Source organism: Oncorhynchus tshawytscha, linkage group LG06 (genome assembly GCF_018296145.1).
Source record: "Oncorhynchus tshawytscha isolate Ot180627B linkage group LG06, Otsh_v2.0, whole genome shotgun sequence".
NCBI classification, from domain to species: domain Eukaryota; kingdom Metazoa; phylum Chordata; class Actinopteri; order Salmoniformes; family Salmonidae; genus Oncorhynchus; species Oncorhynchus tshawytscha.
The window spans coordinates 3,395,997-3,421,842 of NC_056434.1; the positions used below are offsets into that span (position 1 = coordinate 3,395,997).

At 44.2% G+C, this 25,846-nt stretch overlaps 1 protein-coding gene across 4 annotated transcripts in view; it reads right to left on the minus strand.

Moving 5' to 3' along the window:
• LOC112242029 (LIM domain containing preferred translocation partner in lipoma) overlaps positions 1-25,846 on the minus strand; it is a 456,919-nt gene that overhangs the window by 398,161 nt on the left and 32,912 nt on the right. The window lies entirely within an intron of this gene.

Consider the following 25,846-nt stretch of genomic DNA (forward strand, 5'->3'; position numbering starts at 1 on the left):
CAGACAGTCAGTCAGTGAGATAACTAGTCAGTCAGATAAACAGTCAGTTAGACAGTCAGACAGTCATTCAGTCAGATAAACAGTCAGTCAGTCAGATAAAAAATCTGTCAGACAGTCAGTCAGTCAGATAAACACAAACTGATTTAGAAAGCCTGTTTTTAAAAATAAAAAATATAAAAAACATATATTTGCATTTTACCAAAACATCGTATCTTTCTTGAAATCGTCACAGAAGATGACATTACTTGCAACAGAATCTATAATTTCTAAAAAGAAAAAAAGACAGACAGAAAGTTTCAATTGGAAAGGATATAATTGAGGAGGTAGTGTATTTTTGGTCCTGTTTGTCTATGTGTGCCCTATATATCCTGTGTAGAAAGTAAGTTAATAAATAAATATGATATTATAATATAATCCAGGTAGGTAAGTATGGGGATAGGGTGGGGGGGGTGGACTAGCTTAGTGTCTCCAGGGGCCTGGGATGGGTTCCCTCCCTTTTGTTCTGTGATAAATTAACGTTGTCAGTCTCCCACGTTGTCATGTTGTTGGGTAGTACTACAGGGAGCAGGAGACTCACTCAACAACAACGCTCTGTTTTGTTGTTTTCTTTCCATTTTAACTTTCATTTTTTTGTTGTTGTTGTGCACACACACACACACACACACACACACACACACACACACACACACACACACACACACACACACACACACACACTACAGTAACTCAGAACTTTCCAATTCTAGCAGCAAACATAACAGATGTAGCCTATGGACCCATACCCCCAAAACAGAACTAAAAGTCATGACCCCCCAGAACAATGTCTTAGTATTGAGAGACTCAGAACAACTGTAATACATTGCATTTCTCCAAAACAGAACTAAAAGTCATGACAATCTCTCACTACATGTCTATCTAGGTTCTCTACCTGCCCAGAAAGGTTACAGACAAATATCTCATTATTTGCTTATTTTGGTTTTTTTTCAGGAATTAAATTATTTTTGAGCAGTATATCTATTTATACTGTCCTGAGCATTAATGTCGGTAGAATTCAAACTATAATCATTTTATTGTGGCAAAGGGGGCAAGTTTAATGTTTTCTGACTTTTTGAATTCAAATCAATATTGTGATCCGACCGTTTTACAGACCTATAGACGTATGAATGTAAATTTATTTAACCAGACAAGTCAGTTAAGAACCAATTCTTATTTTCAATGACGGCCTAGGAACAGTGGGTTAACTGGTCTAGGAACAGTGGGTTAACTGGTCTAGGAACAGTGGGTTAACTGGTCTAGGAACAGTGGGTTAACTGGTCTAGGAACAGTGGGTTAACTGGTCTAGGAACAGTGGGTTAACTGGTCTAGGAACAGTGGGTTAACTGGTCTAGGAACAGTGGGTTAACTGGTCTAGGAACAGTGGGTTAACTGGTCTAGGAACAGTGGGTTAACTGGCCTAGGAACAGTGGGTTAACTGGTCTAGGAACAGTGGGTTAACTGGTCTAGGAACAGTGGGTTAACTGGTCTAGGAACAGTGGGTTAACTGGTCTACTGGAACAGTGGGTTAACTGGTCTAGGAACAGTGGGTTAACTGGCCTAGGAACAGTGGGTTAACTGGTCTAGGAACAGTGGGTTAACTGGTCTAGGAACAGTGGGTTAACTGGTCTAGGAACAGTGGGTTAACTGGTCTAGGAACAGTGGGTTAACTGGTCTAGGAACAGTGGGTTAACTGGCCTAGGAACAGTGGGTTAACTGCCTTGTTCAGGGGCCCGAACGACAGATTTGTACCTTGTCAGCTCGGGGGTTTGAACTTGCCACTTGCAACCTTTCGGTTACTAGCCCAACGCTCTAACCACTAGGCTACCCTCCTGATTAGGACAGGTGTATGTTTCTTATTTATACAAATATTTGAAAAAGACTGTTCAAGTTCTCTGAGCAATAAAAATACAACCTCCCTTATCTTATCTAAGATCAGAAATTCAGATTATTTGGCAAAAGATACATTTGGATTGAATACATAGAGTCTCTATGATAGTCAAATTCTTCACAAGCGCAATATGTGTGTGTGTCCTAAAAAAAGAACATGACTCTCTTCTATAGTACACTTCCTTTTCACCAGAGCCCTACAGACCCCTGCTCAGAAGTAGTGCACTAAAAAGGGCATAGGGTGCTATTTGGGACACAAATCGCTAACTATTTTACTGGCCATACAAATAATTATTTCACGTATTTGCATATTTATCTGCGAGTGAAGAAGAGTCGGTGTGGACATTTTGTTGGAAACTGAATGATGCAAATATTATTACCATCTCACAGAGACAGAGAGACAGACAGAGAGACAGACAGGGAGACAGACAGGGAGACAGACAGAGAGACAGACAGAGAGACAGACAGACAGACAGACAGACAGACAGACAGACAGACAGACAGACAGACAGACAGACAGACAGACAGACAGACAGACAGACAGACAGACAGACACACTCAGACAGACAGAGAGACAGAGAGACAGACAGACAGACAGACAGACAGACAGACAGACAGACAGACTGACACACAGACAGACAGACAGACAGACAGACAGACACACTCACTCAGACAGACAGACAGACAGACAGACAGACACACTCAGACAGACAGAGAGACAGACAGACAGACAGACAGACAGACAGACAGACAGACAGACAGACAGACAGACAGACAGACACACTCAGACAGACACACTCAGACAGACAGACAGACAGACAGACAGACAGACAGACAGACAGACAGACAGACACTCAGACAGACAGACAGAGAGACAGACAGACAGACAGACAGACAGACAGACAGACAGACAGACACACTCAGACAGACACACTCAGACAGACAGAGAGACAGACAGACAGACAGACAGACACACTCAGACAGACACTCAGACAGACAGACACACTCAGACAGACAGACAGACAGACAGACAGACACACTCAGACAGACACACTCAGACAGACAGACAGACAGACAGACACACTCAGACAGACACACACAGACAGACACACAGACAGACAGACAGACACACTCAGACAGACAGACAGACAGACAGACAGACAGACAGACAGAGACAGACAGACACTCAGACAGACAGACACTCAGACAGACAGACACACTCAGACAGACAGACAGACAGAGACAGCGGTTACATCCAACTAACAGTTCATCATTATCATCAACAACGATAATTCTATTTTTACTTTGTAATGACATCTTTAAAATAGGGGACTTCCAATTCAACAAAGCAGAACTTATTGCAAAAAATATTTAAATTCGACATTTTAATTTGTATAAAGTGGTTACATCCAACTAAACAGTTGTTCTGTCATGTTTATTGGAAGTCATTCATCATTGGCAATAAATATAATTCTATATTGACCATGTAATAACATAGAGTCACTAAACAGTAGAGCTCAAATTCAACTCAGGAAAGCTTTCAAACAAACTCAAATGATGAGACAGAAACCTCAGATCGTGACGAACACTGTGATGATGAAGAGGGAACCAAGGTATCATGGCAACTGATCTGAACAGAGAACAGGTGATCACACCTTTCCTGAAAATGACATTTTCCCAGCAGCCATCAGAAAAGGAAGGAAGTTTTGAAAATCGAGCGTATCAAACTGTCTGCTGCCGAATGTGAAATAGAGTCAAGTTTACAAGACTGCATCTCAAATGGCACCCTATTCCCTATGTAGTGCACTACTTTAGACCCTATTCCCTATGTAGTGCACTACTTTAGACCCTATTCCCTATGTAGTGCACTACTTTAGACCCTATTCCCTATGTAGTGCACTACTTTAGACCCTATTCCCTATGTAGTGCACTACTTTAGACCCTATTCCCTATGTAGTGCACTACTTTAGACCCTATTCCCTATGTAGTGCACTACTTTAGACCCTATTCCCTATGTAGTGCACTACTTTAGACCCTATTCCCTATGTAATGCACTACTTTTGACCCTATTCCCTATGTAGTGCACTACTTTAGACCCTATTCCCTATGTAGTGCACTACTTTTGACCCTATTCCCTATGTAGTGCACTACTTTTGACCCTATTCCCTATGTAGTGCACTACTTTAGACCCTATTCCCTATGTAGTGCACTACTTTAGACCCTATTCCCTATGTAGTGCACTACTTTAGACCAGGACCCATAGGGAGTAGGGTGCCATTTTGGGACACAGCCAAAACAACGACTACAACTTCAGACCTCTTCAGCTTCATGTCTCACTTATGTAATCATTTTAATAAATCGTTATAATTAGAATAACATTATACCGTACTAGGCGATTTCTTTCCAATGTAACTACAGCCATCCAGGACCTCTATACCAGGCGGTGTCAGCAGTACCTCTACACCAGGCGGTGTCAGCAGTATCTCTACACCAGGCGGTGTCAGCAGTACCTCTACACCAGGCGGTGTCAGCAGTACCTCTACACCAGGCGGTGTCAGCAGTACCTCTACACCAGGCGGTGTCAGCAGTACCTCTACACCAGGCGGTGTCAGCAGTACCTCTATACCAGGCGGTGTCAGAGGAAGGCCCAAAAAACAGACTCCAGTCACCAAAGTCAAAGACTGTTCTCTCGCACGGCAAGTGGTACCGGAGCGCCAAGTGTAGGTCCAAAAATAACAGCTTCTACCCCCAAGCCATAAGACTGTTGAACAATTAATGAAATGGCCATCAGGACAATTTATATTGATCCCCCCCTTGTTTTTACACTGCTGCTACTTGCTGTTTATTATCTATGCATAGTAACTTCACCCTTACCTACATGTACAAATTACCTCAACTAACCCACACATTGACTCGGTACCGGTGCCCCCTGTATATAGCCTCGTTACTAACCTGTACACCCACACATTGACTCGGTACCGGTGCCCCTGTATACAGCCTCGTTACTAACCTGTACACCCACACATTGACTCTGTACCGGTGCCCCTGTATATAGCCTCGTTACTAACCTGTACACCCACACATTGACTCGGTACCGGTGCCCCTGTATATAGCCTCGTTACTAACCTGTACACCCACACATTGACTCGGTACCGGTGCCACCTGTATATAGCCTCGTTACTAACCTGCCCCACCGGTGCCCCTGTATATAGCCTCGTTATTGTTGTTTTATTGTGTTACTTTTTATTACAATTTTTATTTTATTTAGCAAATATTTTCTTAACTCTATTTCTTGAACTGCATTGTTGGTTAGGGGCTTGTAAGTAAGTACTTCACAGTAAGGTCTACCTACACCTGTTGTAATCGCTGCATGTGACAAATACAATTGAATTTGATACAAGGACTTTACTAAATACACGACAGAAACACCCTGACTTTACTAAACACACGACAGAAACACCCTGACTTTACGAAACACCCTGACTTTACGAAACACCCTGACTTTACGAAACACCCTGACTTTACTAAATACACGACAGAAACACCCTGACTTTACGAAACACCCTGACTTTACTAAACACCCTGACTTTACTAAATACATGACAGAAACACCCTGACTTTACTAAACACATGACAGAAACACCCTGACTTTACTAAACACCCTGACTTTACTAAATACACGACAGAAACACCCTGACTTTACTAAACACCCTGACTTTACTAAACACCCTGACTTTACTAAACACCCTGACTTTACTAAATACATGACAGAAACACCCTGACTTTACTAAACACCCTGACTTTACTAAACACCCTGACTTTACTAAACACCCTGACTTTACTAAATACACGACAGAAACACCCTGACTTTACTAAACACCCTGACTTTACTAAACACCCTGACTTTACTAAATACATGACAGAAACACCCTGACTTTACTAAACACCCTGACTTTACTAAACACTCTGACTTTACTAAATACCCTGACTTTACTAAACACATGACAGAAACACCCTGACTTTACTAAACACCCTGACTTTACTAAATACATGACAGAAACACCTTGACTTTACTAAACACCCTGACTTTACTAAACACCCTGACTTTACTAAACACTCTGACTTTACTAAACACCCTGACTTTACTAAATACATGACAGAAACACCCTGACTTTACTAAACACCCTGACTTTACTAAACACTCTGACTTTACTAAATACCCTGACTTTACTAAACACATGACAGAAACACCCTGACTTTACTAAATACCCTGACTTTACTAAATACATGACAGAAACACCGTGACTTTACTAAACACACGACAGAAACACCCTGACTTTACTAAATACCCTGACTTTACTAAATACATGACAGAAACACCCTGACTTTACTAAACACCCAGACTTTACTAAACACCCTGACTTTACGACAGAAAAACCCTGACTTTACTAAACACCCAGACTTTACTAAACACCCTGACTTTACTAAACACCCAGACTTTACTAAACACCCTGACTTTACTAAGCACCCTGACTTTACTAAACACCCTGACTTTACTAAACACCCTGACTTTACTAAACACCCAGACTTTACTAAACACCCAGACTTTACTAAACACCCTGACTTTACTAAATACAGACTTTACAGAAACACCCTGACTTTACTAAACACCCAGACTTTACTAAACACCCTGACTTTACTAAACACCCTGACTTTACTAAACACCCAGACTTTACTAAACACCCTGACTTTACTAAACACCCTGACTTTAAAACACCCTGACTTTACTAAACCCCAGACTTTACTAAACACCCTGACTTTACTAAACACCCTGACTTTACTAAACACCCAGACTTTACTAAATACATGACAGAAACACCCTGACTTTACTAAACACCCAGACTTTACTAAACACCCAGACTTTACTAAACACCCTGACTTTACTAAACACCCTGACTTTACTAAACTTTACTAAACACCCAGACTTTACTAAACACCCAGACTTTACTAAACACCCAGACTTTACTAAACACCCAGACTTTACTAAACACCCAGACTTTACTAAACACCCAGACTTTACTAAACACCCAGACTTTACTAAACACCCTGACTTTACTAAACACCCTGACTTTACTAAACACCCTGACTTTACAAAACACCCTGACTTTACTAAACACCCTGACTTTACTAAACACCCTGACTTTACTAAACACATGACAGAAACACCCTGACTTTACTAAATACCCTGACTTTACTAAATACATGACAGAAACACCCTGACTTTACTAAACACCCAGACTTTACTAAATACACGACAGAAACACCCTGACTTTACTAAACACCCAGACTTTACTAAACACCCTGACTTTACTAAACACCCAGACTTTACTAAACACCCTGACTTTACTAAGCACCCTGACTTTACTAAACACCCTGACTTTACTAAACACCCTGACTTTACTAAACACCCAGACTTTACTAAACACCCAGACTTTACTAAACACCCTGACTTTACTAAATACACGACAGAAACACCCTGACTTTACTAAACACCCAGACTTTACTAAACACCTGACTTTACTAAACACCCTGACTTTACTAAACACCCAGACTTTACTAAACACCCTGACTTTACTAAACACCCTGACTTTACTAAACACCCTGACTTTACTAAACCCCAGACTTTACTAAACACCCTGACTTTACTAAACACCCTGACTTTACTAAACACCCAGACTTTACTAAATACATGACAGAAACACCCTGACTTTACTAAACACCCAGACTTTACTAAACACCCAGACTTTACTAAACACCCTGACTTTACTAAACACCCTGACTTTACTAAACACCCTGACTTTACTAAACACCCAGACTTTACTAAACACCCAGACTTTACTAAACACCCAGACTTTACTAAACACCCAGACTTTACTAAACACCCAGACTTTACTAAACACCCTGACTTTACTAAACACCCTGACTTTACTAAACACCCTGACTTTACTAAACACCCTGACTTTACTAAACACCCTGACTTTACTAAACCCCCAGACTTTACTAAACCCCCAGACTTTACTAAACACCCAGACTTTACTAAATACATGACAGAAACACCCTGACTTTACTAAACACCCAGACTTTACTAAACACCCAGACTTTACTAAACACCCAGACTTTACTAAACACCCAGACTTTACTAAACACCCAGACTTTACTAAACACCCAGACTTTACTAAACACCCTGACTTTACTAAAACACCCTGACAGAAACACCCTGACTTTACTAAACACGACAGAAACAGCCGGACTTTACTAAATACACGACAGAAACACCCTGACTTTACTAAACACCCTGACTTTACTAAATACACGACAGAAACACCGACTTTACTAAACACTCTGACTTTACTAAATACACGACAGAAACACCCAGACTTTACTAAACACCCAGACTTTACTAAACACCCAGACTTTACTAAACACCCTGACTTTACTAAACACCCAGACTTTACTAAACACCCTGACTTTACTAAACACCCTGACTTTACTAAACACCCTGACTTTACTAAACCCCAGACTTTACTAAACACCCTGACTTTACTAAACACCCTGACTTTACTAAACACCCAGACTTTACTAAATACATGACAGAAACACCCTGACTTTACTAAACACCCAGACTTTACTAAACACCCAGACTTTACTAAACACCCAGACTTTACTAAACACCCTGACTTTACTAAACACCCAGACTTTACTAAACACCCAGACTTTACTAAACACCCAGACTTTACTAAACACCCAGACTTTACTAAACACCCAGACTTTACTGACAGAAACACTGACTTTACTAAACAGACTTTACTAAATACATGACAGAAACACCCTGACTTTACTAAACACCCTGACTTTACTAAATACACGACAGAAACACCGACTTTACTAAACACTCTGACTTTACTAAATACACGACAGAAACACCCTGACTTTACTAAACACCCTGACTTTACTAAACACCCTGACTTTACTAAATACATGACAGAAACACCCTGACTTTACTAAACACCCTGACTTTACTAAATACACGACAGAAACACCCTGACTTTACTAAACACCCTGACTTTACTATACACCTGATTTTACTAAACACCCTGACTTTACTAAACACATCACAGAAACACCCTGACTTTACTAAACACCCTGACTTTACTAAACACCCTGACTTTACTAAACACCCTGACTTTACTAAACACCCTGACTTTACTAAATACATGACAGAAACACCCTGACTTTACTAAACACCCTGACTTTACTAAATACCTGACTTTACTAAATACAAGACAGAAACACCCTGACTTTACTAAACACCCTGACTTTACTAAACACCCTGACTTTACTAAACACCCTGACTTTACTAAACACCCTGACTTTACTAAACACCCTGACTTTACTAAACACCCTGACTTTACTAAACACCCTGACTTTACTAAATACATGACAGAAACACCCTGACTTTACTAAACACCCTGACTTTACTAAACACCCTGACTTTACTAAACACCCTGACTTTACTAAATACATGACAGAAACACCCTGACTTTACTAAATACATGACAGAAACACTCTGACTTTACTAAACACAAGACAGAAACACCCTGACTTTACTAAACACCCTGACTTACTAAACCCTAACTGAGACACTAACACTAGACTGAGAAAGGAAATGTACCTTTAAAAGAAAAATAAAAGCTTATTCAGCCTCCTCTGTCCAAACCAAGGCTTTTCTTCACATTCAAATAAATGGCTGCAATTTACAGTTAATTCCAAATCCATTAGGATCATTTAGGTTATAAACCAGCCAGCAGCAGAGAAACAAATAGTAATATTATCTAAACCATTTAACACTCTGAAATGGGAACCGTTCCTAACCAAAGTGACGTGATCAGACAATTCATGTACAATAGACCCTTTTCTACAACTTCAAGAGGCCTAATCTGTCAAAACAAATGTAATTTAATGGTTGAAAATGTCTTTATACTTTGGAGTAGGACGGTGACGGACTCCAACCGAACAGTATTACAAATGTTCTTTTCTCCCCAATTCTCCTGGTATTCAATTGGTAGTTACAGTCTTGTCTCATCGCTGCAACTCCCGTACGGACTCGGGAGAGGCGAAGGTCGAGAGCCGCGCGTCCCCCGAAACACAACCCGAACAAGCCACCCTGCTTCTTGACAAAAATGGCCGCTTAACCCAGAAGCCAGCTGCACCAATGTGTCGGAGGAAACACCGTACACCTGGCGACCATGTCAGCGTGCACTGCACCCAGCCCGCCACAGGAGTCGCTAGTGCGCGATGGGACAAGGATATCCCTGCCGGCTAAACCCTCCCATAAAACGGGAAATGCTGTGCCAATTGTAAGCCGCCTCATGGGTCTCCCGGTCACGGCCAGCTGAAGCAGAGCCTGGACTAGAACCAGGATCTGTAGTAACACAGCTAGCACTGTGACAGAGCCTGGACTGGAACCAGGATCTCTAGTGTCTTAGACCACTGAGACAGAGCCTGGACTAGAACCAGGATCTCTAGTGTCTTAGGCCACTGAGACAGAGCCTGGACTGGAACCAGGATCTCTAGTGTCTTAGGCCACTGAGACAGAGCCTGGACTGGAACCAGGATCTCTGGTGTCTTAGGCCACTGAGACAGAGCCTGGACTAGAACCAGGATCTCTAGTGTCTTAGGCCACTGAGACAGAGCCTGGACTGGAACCAGGATCTCTAGTGTCTTAGGCCACTGAGACAGAGCCTGGACTGGAACCAGGATCTCTGGTGTCTTAGGCCACTGAGACAGAGCCTGGACTAGAAACAGGATCTCTAGTGTCTTAGGCCACTGAGACAGAGCCGCTGAGACAGAGCAGTTATACTATATGCGGAAGGACAGATGGACGGACGGACGGACATGACAGACGGACAAGACAGACAGAACACTGCTTCTTTAAGTGCTCCCGCCTTCAGCAGACAGACAGCATGCAGGTTGATGGTCTCTGAGTGTCTAAAAGGTAGACCAAAGACCATGAAAAATAAATATCCCTCAAATAACCTTGGCCTTTACTCTCTCTGACAGGGCTTTATAGTGTATTTATAACCAACCAAGCAGTGAAGTATATCGGTCCCTAAGAGAAGAGTGAAATGTATGTTTAAGGTGAGTAAAATGCACATGTTAGGGAAGCTTTTCTAAACTAGTTACTAATGGACTGAAAGGGGTCCTGATGGTACCCAGTGCCAGGGCAGTGGGTCATCTCTACAGGGCAGTGGGTCATCTCTACAGGGCAGTGGGTCATCTCTACAGGGCAGTGGGTCATCTCTACAGGGCAGTGGGTTATCTCTACAGGGCAGTGGGTTATCTCTACAGGGCAGTGGGTCATCTCTACAGGGCAGTGGGTCATCTCTAAGGGCAGAGGGTCATCTCTACAGGGCAGAGGGTCATCTCTACAGGGCAGTGGGTCATCTCTACAGGGCAGTGGGTCATCTCTACAGGGCAGAGGGTCATCTCTACAGGGCAGAGGGTCATCTCTACAGGGCAGAGGGTCATCTCTACAGGGCAGAGGGTCATCTCTACAGGGCAGTGGGTCATCTCTACAGGGCAGTGGGCCATCTCTACAGGGCAGTGGGCCATCTCTACAGGGCAGTGGGTCATCTCTACAGGGCAGTGGGTCATCTCTACAGGGCAGAGAGGGTCATCTCTACAGGGCAGTGGGTCATCTCTACAGGGCAGAGAGGGTCATCTCTACAGGGCAGAGGGTCATCTCTACAGGGCAGAGGGTCATCTCTACAGGGCAGAGGGTCATCTCTACAGGGCAGTGTGTCATCTCTACAGGGCAGTGTGTCATCTCTACAGGGCAGTGGGTCATCTCTACAGGGCAGAGGGTCATCTCTACAGGGCAGTGGGTCATCTCTACAGGGCAGAGGGTCATCTCTACAGGGCAGTGGGTCATCTCTACAGGGCAGAGGGTCATCTCTACAGGGCAGAGAGGGTCATCTCTACAGGGCAGAGAGGGTCATCTCTACAGGGCAGAGGGTCATCTCTACAGGGCAGAGGGTCATCTCTACAGGGCAGTGGGTCATCTCTACAGGGCAGAGGGTCATCTCTACAGGGCAGTGGGTCATCTCTACAGGGCAGAGGGTCATCTCTACAGGGCAGAGGGTCATCTCTACAGGGCAGAGGGTCATCTCTACAGGGCAGAGGGTCATCTCTACAGGGCAGAGGGTCATCTCTACAGGGCAGAGGGTCATCTCTACAGGGCAGAGGGTCATCTCTACAGGGCAGTGGGTCATCTCTGCAGGGCAGAGAGGGTCATCTCTACAGGGCAGAGGGTCATCTCTACAGGGCAGAGGGTCATCTCTACAGGGCAGAGAGGGTCATCTCTACAGGGCAGAGGGTCATCTCTACAGGGCAGAGGGTCATCTCTACAGGGCAGTGGGTCATCTCTACAGGGCAGTGGGTCATCTCTACAGGGCAGTGGGTCATCTCTACAGGGCAGTGGGTCATCTCTACAGGGCAGAGGGTCATCTCTACAGGGCAGTGGGTCATCGCTACAGGGCAGTGGGTCATCTCTACAGGGCAGTGGGCCATCTCTACAGGGCAGTGGGTCATCTCTACAGGGCAGAGGGTCATCTCTACAGGGCAGTGGGTCATCTCTACAGGGCAGTGGGTCATCTCTACAGGGCAGAGGGTCATCCTTACAGGGCAGAGGGTCATCTCTACAGGGCAGAGGGTCATCTCTACAGGGCAGAGGGTCATCTCTACAGGGCAGTGGGTCATCTCTACAGGGCAGAGGGTCATCTCTACAGGGCAGTGGGTCATCTCTACAGGGCAGAGGGTCATCTCTACAGGGCAGAGGGTCATCTCTACAGGGCAGAGGGTCATCTCTACAGGCCAGGAGAAGGGGCCAGTCTCTACAGGCCAGGAGAAGGGGCCAGTCTCTACAGGGCAGGAGAAGGGGCCAGTCTCTACAGGGCAGGAGAAGGGGCCAGTCTCTACAGGGCAGAGGGTCATCTCTACAGGCCAGGAGAAGGGGCCAGTCTCTACAGGGCAGAGGGTCATCTCTACAGGCCAGGAGAAGGGGCCAGTCTCTACAGGCCAGGAGAAGGGGCCAGTCTCTACAGGCCAGGAGAGGGGGCCAGTCTCTCCAGGCCAGGAGAAGGGGCCAGTCTCTCCAGGCCAGTAGAAGGGGCCAGTCTCTCCAGGCCAGGAGAAGGGGTGGGGTCAGGGAATAAACTCTCCATGGTTATACTGAGGGAATACCCCAGGTCCATGGTGACCTTACTGTACATCAAAGAAACCATCCCAGACCAAACAACCATGACAACATGCTAGGTATTATCCAGCCTCGTCTCATGACAACATACTAGGTATTATCCAGCCTCGTCTCATGACAACATGCTAGGCATTATCCTCGTCTCATGACAACATGCTAGGTATTATCCTCGTCTCATGACAACATGCTAGGCATTATCCTCGTCTCATGACAACATGCTAGGCATTATCCTCGTCTCATGACAACATGCTAGGCATTATCCTCGTCTCATGACAAAATGCTAGGTATTATCCGGCCTCGTCGTTCCATTACATCAGTCAGTAACTGAGTTAGACAGGCCTCTCTCCCTCTGCCTGTGGTGACTGACTGATGTCCCATTGACTTTGCCCTGCCCCTTCTTCATGGAGGAGATCATTCATTGAGAAATGTTTGTAGATGACCTTTTAGTCTGAGAGAAGGGAGCGGTGAGGAGCCAGTCAACACAATGCTAAGTAAGCTGTAGGATCTAGGAAGAGGGGGACAGGAGTGGGGGAGAGGAGAGGAGGGAAGGAAATGGGATAGGAGAGGAGATGAGAGGAGAAGAGAAGAGAAGAGAAGAGAAGAGAAGAGAAGAGAAGAGAAGAGAGGAGAGGAGAGGAGAGGAGAGGAGAGGAGAGGAGAGGAGAGGAGAGGAGAGGAGAGGAGAGGAGAGGAGAGGAGAGGAGAGGAGAGGAGAGGAGAGGAGAGGAGAGGAGAGGAGAAATAGAATTACAAATCATTTGTAGACTGCAAATTGACCACAGGAAAACCTAACATACGGTACCAGAGAAAAGTTTGGGACACCCTACTCATTCAAGGGTTTTTCTTTATTTTTACTATTTTCTACATTGCAGAATAATAGTAAAGACATCAAAACTATGAAATAACACATATGGAATCATGTAGTAACCAAAACAGTGTCAAACCAATTAAAATATATTTTTATTTGAGATTCTTCAAAGTAGCCACCCTTTGCCTTGATGACAGCTTTGCACACTCTTGGCATTCTCTCAGGGTAGATAATAATAATGTATTTGAGGTAGATATGTACATGAAGGCAGGGTAAAGTGACATCAGGATAGATAATAATAAGGTACTTGAGGTAGATATGTACATGAAGGCAGGGTAAAGTGACTAGACATCAGGATAGATAATAATGAGGTAGATATGTACATGAAGGCAGGGTAAAGTGACTAGACATCAGGATAGATAATAATGAGGTAGATATGTACATGAAGGCAGGGTAAAGTGACTAGACATCAGGATAGATAATAATGAGGTAGATATGTACATGAAGGCAGGGTAAAGTGACTAGACATCAGGATAGATAATAATGAGGTAAATATGTACATGAAGGCAGGGTAAAGTGACTAGGCATCGGAATAGGTAATAATAAGTTATTTGAGGTAGATATGCATCAGGATAGATAATAATAAGGTATTTGAGGTAGATATGTACATGAAGGCAGGGTAAAGTGACTAGACATCAGGATAGATCATAATAAGGTATTTGAGGTAGATATGTACATAAAGGCAGGGTAAAGTGACTAGACATCAGGATAGATAATAATAAGGTATTTGAGGTAGATATGTACATAAAGGCAGGGTAAAGTGACTAGACATCAGGATAGATAATAATAAGGTATTTGAGGTAGATATGCATCAGGATAGATCATAATAAGGTATTTGAGGTAGATATGTACATAAAGGCAGGGTAAAGTGACTAGACATCAGGATAGATAATAATAAGAGTAAAATAGAGAACAGAGCAGCAGCATATAATGTGTAAAAGTGTGTGTGTGCGTGTGTTGTGCATGTGTATAGTGTGTGTGTTGTGCATGTGTATAGTGTGTGTGTTTTGTGTAAGACTGTCAGTGTAGTGTGTGTGAGTGAGTTTGTATACCGTGTGTATATATAGTCTTGTGAGTCTGCATTGAGTCAGTGCAAGATATGCAAATAGTCTGGGTAACTATTAATGAACTATTTAGCAGTCTTATGGCTTGGCAGTGGAGGCTGTCTCGGAGCCGGTTGGCAGTGGAGGCTGTCTCGGAGCCGGTTGGCAGTGGATGCTGTCTCGGAGCCGGTTGGCAGCGGAGGCTGTCTCGGAGCCGGTTGGCAGCGGATGCTGTCTCGGAGCCGGTTGGCAGCGGATGCTGTCTCGGAGCCGGTTGGCAGCGGAGGCTGTCTCGGAGCCGGTTGGCAGCGGAGGCTGTCTCGGAGCCGGTTGGCAGCGGAGGCTGTCTCGAGCCGGTTGGCAGCGGAGGCTGTCTCGAGCCGGTTGGCAGCGGAGGCTGTCTGAGCCGGTTGGCAGCGGAGGCTGTCTCGGAGCCGGTTGGCAGCGGAGGCTGTCTCGAGCCGGTTGGCAGCGAATGCTGTCTCGGAGCCGGTTGGCAGCGAATGCTGTCTCGGAGGGTTGGCAGCGGATGCTGTCTCGGACGGTTGGCAGCGGATGCTGTCTCGGAGCCGGTTGGCAGTAGGATGCTGTCTCGGAGCCGGTTGGCAGCGGATGCTGTCTCGGAGCCGGTTGGCAGCGGATGCTGTCTCGGAGCCGGTTGGCAGCGGAGGCTGTCTCGGAGCCGGTTGGCAGCGGAGGCTGTCTCGAGCCGGTTGGCAGCGGAGGCTGTCTGACGGTTGGCAGCGGAGGCTGTCTCGGAGCCGGTTGGATAGGAGGCTGTCTCGGAGCCGGTTGGCAGCGGAGGCTGTCTCGGAGCCGGTTGGCAGCGGAGGCTGTCTTGAGCCGGTTGGCAGCGGAGGCTGTCTCGGAGCCGGTTGGCAGCGGAGGCTGTCTCGGAGCCGGTTGGCAGCGGAGGCTGTCTCAGATAGATGGCAGCGGAGGCTGTCTCGAGAACGGTTGGCAGCGGAGGCTGTCTAAGCCGGTTGGCAGCGGAGGCTGTCTCGGAGCCGGTTGGCAGCGGAGGCTGTCTCGGAGCCGGTTGGCAGCGGAGGCTGTCTCGGAGCCGGTTGGCAGCGGAGGCTGTCTCGGAGCCGGTTGGCAGCGGAGGCTGTCTCGAGCCGGTTGGCAGCGGAGGCTGTCTCGGGCCGGTTGGCAGCGGAGGCTGTCTTGAGCCGGTTGGCAGCGGAGGCTGTCTCGGAGCCGTCTGGCAGCGGAGGCTGTCTCGGGCCGGTTGGCAGCGGAGGCTGTCTCGGAGCCGGTTGGCAGCGGAGGCTGTCTCGGAGCCGGTTGGCAGCGGAGGCTGTCTCGGAGCCGGTTGGCAGCGGAGGCTGTCTCGAGCCGGTTGGCAGCGGAGGCTGTCTCGGAGCCGGTTGGCAGCGGAGGCTGTCTCGGAGCCGGTTGGCAGCGGAGGCTGTCTCGGAGCCGGTTGGCAGCGGAGGCTGTCTCGGAGCCGGTTGGCAGCGGAGGCTGTCTCGGAGCCGGTTGGCAGCGGAGGCTGTCTCGGAGCCGGTTGGCAGTGGAGGCTGTCTCGGAGCCGGTTGGATGTGGAGGCTGTCTCGGAGCCGGTTGGCAGTGGAGGCTGTCTCGGAGCCGGTTGGTCATGGAGCCGATGCTCCCGTACCGTTAGCAGGGTGAACAGTCTATGAATTGGGTGGCTGAAGCCTTAGGCAATGTTTCGCGCAACGGCTCTTCCTCTGACACCGCCTGATATAGAGGTCGTGGATGGCAGGAAGCTTGGCCACAGTGATGTACTGGTCTGTCCTCACTACCCTCTGATATAGAGGTCCTTGGATGGCAGGGAGCTGGGCCCAAGTGATGTACTGGGCTGTCCTCACTACCCTCTGATATAGAGGTCCTTGGATGGCGGGGAGCTGGGCCCAAGTGATGTACTGGGCTGTCCTCACTACCCTCTGATATAGAGGTCCTTGGATGGCGGGGAGCTGGGCCCAAGTGATGTACTGGGCTGTCCTCACTACCCTCTGATATAGAGGTCCTTGGATGGCGGGGAGCTGGGCCCAAGTGATGTACTGGGCTGTCCTCACTACCCTCTGATATAGAGGTCCTTGGATGGCGGGGAGCTGGGCCCAAGTGATGTACTGGGCTGTCCTCACTACCCTCTGATATAGAGGTCCTTGGATGGCGGGGAGCTGGGCCCAAGTGATGTACTGGGCTGTCCTCACTACCCTCTGATATAGAGGTCCCTGGATGGCAGGGAGCTGGGCACCAGTGATGTACTGGGCTGTCTGCGTCACCCTCTGTAGCACCATGCGATCGAGGGCGGTGCTGTTGCCATACCAACTGTGATGCGGCCAGTCAACATGCTCTCGATGGCGCAGCTGTAGAACTTTTTTGAGGATCCGAGGGCCCATGCTAAATCTCTTCAGCCTCCTAAGGGGTGCGCTATCATACCTCTTCACGTCTGTGTGTGTGGGTGTGTGTGGACCATGTTAAGTCCTTAGTGGTGATGTGGGTGTGTGTGGACCATGTTAAGTCCTTAGTGATGTGGGTGTGTGCGGACCATGTTAAGTCCTTAGTGATGTGGGTGTGTGTGGACCATGTTAAGTCCTTGGTGATGTGGGTGGACCATGTTAAGTCCTTAGTGGTGATGTGGGTGTGTGTGGACCATGTTAAGTCCTTAGTGATGTGGGTGTGTGTGGACCATGTTAAGTCCTTAGTGATGTGGGTGTGTGTGGACCATGTTAAGTCCTTAGTGGTGATGTGGGTGTGTGTGGACCATGTTAAGTCCTTAGTGATGTGGGTGTGTGTGGACCATGTTAAGTCCTTAGTGATGTGGGTGTGTGTGGACCATGTTAAGTCCTTATTGTGGGTGTGTGTGGACCATGTTAAGTCCTTATTGATGTGGGTGTGTGTGGACCATGTTAAGTCCTTAGTGATGTGGGTGTGTGTGGACCATGTTAAGTCCTTAGTGGTGATGTGGGTGTGTGTGGACCATGTTAAGTCCTTAGTGATGTGGGTGTGTGTGGACCATGTTAAGTCCTTAGTGATGTGGGTGTGTGGACCATGTTAAGTCCTTAGTGATGTGGGTGTGTGTGGACCATGTTAAGTCCTTAGTGGTGATGTGGGTGTGTGTGGACCATGTTAAGTCCTTATTGATGTGGGTGTGTGTGGACCATGTTAAGTCCTTGGTGATGTGGGTGGACCATGTTAAGTCCTTAGTGGTGATGTGGGTGTGTGTGGACCATGTTAAGTCCTTAGTGATGTGGGTGTGTGTGGACCATGTTAAGTCCTTAGTGGTGATGTGGGTGTGTGTGGACCATGTTAAGTCCTTATTGATGTGGGTGTGTGTGGACCATGTTAAGTCCTTGGTGATGTGGGTGGACCATGTTAAGTCCTTAGTGGTGATGTGGGTGTGTGTGGACCATGTTAAGTCCTTAGTGATGTGGGTGTGTGTGGACCATGTTAAGTCCTTAGTGATGTGGGTGTGTGTGGACCATGTTAAGTCCTTAGTGGTGATGTGGGTGTGTGTGGACCATGTTAAGTCCTTAGTGATGTGGGTGTGTGTGGACCATGTTAAGTCCTTATTGATGTGGGTGTGTGTGGACCATGTTAAGTCCTTATTGATGTGGGTGTGTGTGGACCATGTTAAGTCCTTAGTGATGTGGGTGTGTGTGGACCATGTTAAGTCCTTAGTGGTGATGTGGGTGTGTGTGGACCATGTTAAGTCCTTAGTGATGTGGGTGTGTGTGGACCATGTTAAGTCCTTAGTGATGTGGGTGTGTGGACCATGTTAAGTCCTTAGTGGTGATGTGGGTGTGTGTGGACCATGTTAAGTCCTTAGTGATGTGGGTGTGTGTGGACCATGTTAAGTCCTTAGTGATGTGGGTGTGTGTGGACCATGTTAAGTCCTTAGTGATGTGGATACCAAGGAACTGGACACTCTCGACACACTCTACTACAACCCAGCTGATATCTCTCCTATTTCTCCTGTAGATCAGCTCCGTGGTCTTATCAACATGACAGAGTGGCTTCAAGTGAAGTGAGATCGGGGGAATCACGTATTGTGAGCTACTGTCTGTTTCTACACGCAAGGAGCAAGTGCACTTCAATTTCACTCTCAAACTGTTTGGGTGAATAGTTTTTCAGCCCTAGGCGATTAATCCCTCCCTGCTTTAGGAATGCTCACTATGTAGGGAATCTAAGCAGAGATGGCTGTCTCCTCTCCTCTTCTGCCACTCTTCCCTATAAGGAAGAAACAACAGCCTGAGGGTTTAGACAAACTCTTTTCTGTTTATTCATATATTTATCTATGTTCTATTCCCTCTCTCTCTCTATCATACAGATCTATCTCCTCTCCTCTGTTCACTCTCTCTCTCTCTCTCTCTATCATACAGATCTATCTCCTCTGTTCACTCTCTCTATCATACAGATCTATCTCCTCTCTGTTCCCTCTCTATCATACAGATCAGATCTATCTCCTCTGTTCACTCTCTCTATCATACAGATCTATCTATCTCTCTGTTCTCCTCTGTTACAGATCTCTCTCTCTCTCTCTCTCTCTATCATACAGATCTATCTCCTCTGTTCACTCTCTCTATCATACAGATCTATCTCCTCTCCTCTGTTCACTCTCCCTCTCTATCACACAGATCTATCTCCTCTCCTCTGTTCACTCTCTCTATCATACAGATCTATCTCCTCTCCTCTGTTCACTCTCTCTCTCTCTCTCTCTATCATACAGATCTATCTCCTCTGTTCACTCTCTCTATCATACAGATCTATCTCCTCTCTGTTCCCTCTCTCTCTCTATCATACAGATCTATCTCCTCTCCTCTGTTCACTCTCCCTCTCTATCACACAGATCTATCTCCTCTTCTCTGTTCACTCTCTCTATCATACAGATCTATCTCCTCTTCTCTGTTCACTCTCTCTATCACACAGATCTATCTCCTCTGTTCACTCTCTCTATCACACAGATCTATCTGCTCTCCTCTGTTCACTCTCTCTATCACACAGATCTATCTCCTCTTCTCTGTTCCCTCTCTCTCTATCATACAGATCTATCTCCTCTCCTCTGTTCACTCTCTCTATCACACAGATCTATCTCCTCTCCTCTGTTCCCTCTCTCTCTCTATCACACAGATCTATCTCCTCTCCTCTGTTCCCTCTCTCTCTCTATCATACAGATCTATCTCCTCTCCTCTGTTCACTCTCTCGATCATACAGATCTATCTCCTCTCCTCTGTTCACTCTCCCTCTCTATCACACAGATCTATCTCCTCTCCTCTGTTCACTCTCTCTATCACACAGATCTATCTCCTCTCCTCTGTTCCCTCTCTCTCTATCATACAGATCTATCTCCTCTCCTCTGTTCACTCTCTCTATCATACAGATCTATCTGCTCTCCTCTGTTCACTCTCTCTATCATACAGATCTATCTGCTCTCCTCTGTTCACTCTCCCTCTATCATACAGATCTATCTGCTCTCCTCTGTTCACTCTCTCTATCACACAGATCTATCTGCTCTCCTCTGTTCACTCTCCCTCTATCATACAGATCTATCTGCTCTCCTCTGTTCACTCTCCCTCTATCATACAGATCTATCTGCTCTCCTCTGTTCACTCTCCCTCTATCATACAGATCTATCTCCTCTCCTCGTCTCTGTTCACTCTCATAGTCAAAATATGGTATAAACAGTCATAATATATTAACAATATAGTCAAAATAGTAGTAATAATAGTCAATATAGTATTAATACAGTAATAATAGAGTATTAATACAGTACTAATAGAGTATTAATACAGTACTAATAGTATTAATACAGTACTAATGGTATTAATATAGTACTAATAGTATTAATACAGTACTAATAGTATTAATACAGTAATAATATAGTATTAATACAGTAATAATATAGCATTAATACAGTAATAATATAGTAATAATACAGTATTAACAGTAATAATATAGTATTAATACAGTAATAATATAGTATTAATACAGTAATAATATAGTATTAATACAGTAATAATATAGTATTAATACAGTAATAATATAGTATTAACAGTAATAATATAGTATTAACAGTAATAATATAGTATTAATACAGTAATAATATAGTATTAATACAGTAATAATATAGTATTAACAGTAATAATATAGTATTAATACAGTAATAATATAGTATTAATACAGTAATAATATAGTCACAATATTTGAATAATTTATTTAATGCCGTTTATTTCTCTCATCTTAATCATTTTGGACCCGACTGGAAATAGTTTGTTGTTTTCAAAATAAATCTCGTCTCCGTAACTATGTCAGGGGCATTCCTTACCTGCAAGCTGTTAATCAACTTAGGACCAACATGTACCGAGTACAGTAATACCAAGCACTAATAAAAAACTAATCAATTACAGAAAAAGTATTCTTCAACTGGACACTACCGACGAAACATTCGATAGACAAATATAAAACTTCATGAAAAAGGACAATCTTGCTGAAACTGTATTCAAAAACGGTACCTTATTCCCTGTATAGTGCACTACTTTTGACAAGGGGACCCATAGGAATACAAATAGGGAACAGGGTGCCATTTTGGATGCAGAACATCATGCAACATCAATACCTCTGAGCAGCATGTAGTATCTAGATGTCATTAGTATACCTCACAATAGTTACGTTATTATCATCACAAGAGCTACACTGTACATGTTATTAGCAGTATAGGAGGGAAAGAAGAAAAACCCCTTATACTGTGATATAATACACACAGTTGCATTTTAAGGTTTAGCTGTGTATTTCATCGCCATTTCCTTTCAGAAAACAACATGCCGTAAAACTTGCACTGACTAGTGTAAAATGCTTTGAAATGCCTCAACGATGTGTCCCTAGAATCTGTTTCATATCCCAGGTAGGCTGGGTCCTGTAAAGGACGAGCTCAGCAGAGCAATCAAGGAGGGAAGATCACGGGTCTCATGAATCTGTTTCATGTAGAGTAGATCTCTTTGATGTCAACAGTAATGACCTCCAGGCCACTTAGGTGACCTCTGTGGCTTGAACTCTCTGTACTAAAGTCATAGGGCACTGACCTTGTCATGGTCATGTCAAGGTGAAAGGTCATTCAGGTTTTACTTTTTCTTTTTCTTTTCTTTTTTCTATATCAGTCATTACATTAAACTACAGTAGGATAGACGACCACATATCACAGTCATTACATTAAACTACAGTAGGATAGACGACCACATATCAGTCATTACATTAAACTACAGTAGGATAGACGACCACATATCACAGTCATTACATTAAACTACAGTAGGATAGACGACCACATATCACAGTCATTACATTCAACTACAGTAGGATAGACGACCACATATCACAGTCATTACATTAAACTACAGTAGGATAGACGACCACATAGTCATTACATTAAACTACAGTAGGATAGACGACCACATAGTCATTACATTCAACTACAGTAGGATAGACGACCACATATCACAGTCATTACATTCAACTACGGTAGGATAGACGACCACATATCACAGTCATTACATTCAACTACGGTAGGATAGACGACCACATATCACAGTCATTACATTCAACTACAGTAGGATAGACGACCACATATCACAGTCATTACATTCAACTACGGTAGGATAGACGACCACATATCACAGTCATTACATTCAACTACAGTAGGATAGACGACCACATATCACAGTCATTACATTCAACTACAGTAGGATAGTCTGACCACATATCACAGTCATTACATTCAACTACAGTAGGATAGACGACCACATATCACAGTCATTACATTCAACTACAGTAGGATAGACAGACCACATATCAGTCATTACATTAAACTACAGTAGGATTTGCGACCACATATCACAGTCATTACATTCAACTACAGTAGGATGTCCAAACTCACGACAAAAAATGACATATCAGTCATTACATTAAACTACAGTAGGATAGACGACCACATATCAGTCATTACATTAAACTACAGTAGGATAGACGACCACATATCACAGTCATTACATTAAACTACAGTAGGATAGACGACCACATATCAGTCATTACATTAAACTACAGTAGGATAGACGACCACATATCACAGTCATTACATTCAACTACAGTAGGATAGACGACCACATATCAGTCATTACATTAAACTACAGTAGGATAGACGACCACATATCACAGTCATTACATTCAACTACAGTAGGATAGACGACCACATATCAGTCATTACATTCAACTACAGTAGGATAGACGACCACATATCAGTCATTACATTCAACTACAGTAGGATAGACGACCACATATCACAGTCATTACATTAAACTACAGTAGGATAGACGACCACATATACAGTCATTACATTAAACTACAGTAGGATAGACGACCACATATCACAGTCATTACATTCAACTACAGTAGGATGTAACCACATATCACAGTCATTACATTCAACTACAGTAGGATAGACTGACCACATATCACAGTCATTACATTCAACTACAGTAGGATAGACGACCACATATCACAGTCATTACATTAAACTACAGTAGGATAGACGACCACATATCAGTCATTACATTCAACTACAGTAGGATAGACCTCCACATATCAGTCATTACATTAAACTACAGTAGGATAGACGACCACATATCACAGTCATTACATTCAACTACAGTAGGATAGACGACCACATATCACAGTCATTACATTCAACTACAGTAGGATAGACGACCACATATCACAGTCATTACATTCAACTACAGTAGGATAGAAACCACATATCACAGTCATTACATTAAACTACAGTAGGATAGACGACCACATATCAGTCATTACATTCAACTACAGTAGGATAGACGACCACATATCAGTCATTACATTAAACTACAGTAGGATAGACGACCACATATCACAGTCATTACATTAAACTACAGTAGGATAGACGACCACATATCACAGTCATTACATTCAACTACAGTAGGATAGACGACCACATATCACAGTCATTACATTCAACTACAGTAGGATAGACGACCACATATCACAGTCATTACATTCAACTACAGTAGGATAGACGACCACATATCACAGTCATTACATTCAACTACAGTAGGATAGACGACCACATATCAGTCATTACATTCAACTACAGTAGGATAGACGACCACATATCAGTCATTACATTCAACTACAGTAGGATAGACGACCACATATCAGTCATTACATTAAACTACAGTAGGATAGACGACCACATATCACAGTCATTACATTAAACTACGGTAGGATAGACGACCACATATCAGTCATTACATTCAACTACAGTAGGATAGACGACCACATATCACAGTCATTACATTAAACTACAGTAGGATAGACGACCACATATCACAGTCATTACATTAAACTACAGTAGGATAGACGACCACATATCACAGTCATTACATTAAACTACAGTAGGATAGACGACCACATATCACAGTCATTACATTAAACTACAGTAGGATAGACGACCACATATCACATCACAGTCATTACATTCAACTACAGTAGGATAGACGACCACATATCACAGTCATTACATTCAACTACAGTAGGATAGACGACCACATATCAGTCATTACATTCAACTACAGTAGGATAGACGACCACATATCACAGTCATTACATTAAACTACAGTAGGATAGACGACCACATATCAGTCATTACATTCAACTACAGTAGGATAGACGACCACATATCACAGTCATTACATTCAACTACGGTAGGATAGACGACCACATATCACAGTCATTACATTAAACTACAGTAGGATAGACGACCACATATCAGTCATTACATTCAACTACAGTAGGATAGATGACCACATATCACAGTCATTACATTCAACTACAGTAGGATAGATGACCACATATCCACAGTCATTACATTCAACTACGGAGTCTGATGCCGAGCAGAAACGACAATAAGAAGCGATTTAGATCTTTGTTTACAAAACGAAGCAAAATATTTCTTAACGCTTTTTATCTTTATTTCCTGCGTGAGAAAAATGATGAATTCTGCATTAACACAAGCCCTAAGTAACTAGCTAGTTATCTAAGTGGCTGAATTAATACGGTGACGGGGAATCATATTGTTTGGATCAGTAATCTGTACAGCTGCCACTGCGATCTTTTGATTTCCTCTTCGTTCTCGGCCTGTCTGCTCCTCCCCCATCTTCGCCGAGCAGAGCAAGCGAGCCCGTTGCCCTAGCAACTCCAGACTCCACACAGACACAGCTTGTACACCTGCTGCTCCAGATACAGTATTGTTCATTTGCACAAGGTCTCTCGTTCCAATTTGCTTGTAAAATGTCCAAACTCACCAAAAAATGACATTCGGTTGCTCTTACGTATAACTTTATGAGCTGGTACTTCCTGTCATTGCAATTATATATATTTTTTGTTTGGTCTCGTTAGCATATTTAGCTAGCAACTTCCATGGAAATTCGATCTTACTTGTGCTAATTGTGTTAGCATTCTGGTAATAGATGTCCAATGGGCTTTTCTGTTTTTTCTGTACTAAGCCGGTTATAGTGTAAATCCCGGGATGAGAGAAGGACGGTAGGACCATATGAACATCTGGATACAGCCCAACCCTACACTTTACACCACATATACAGATTCTGAGGCTGACCATTTAAGAGCTGCATGGGCCTCTGGTCAAAA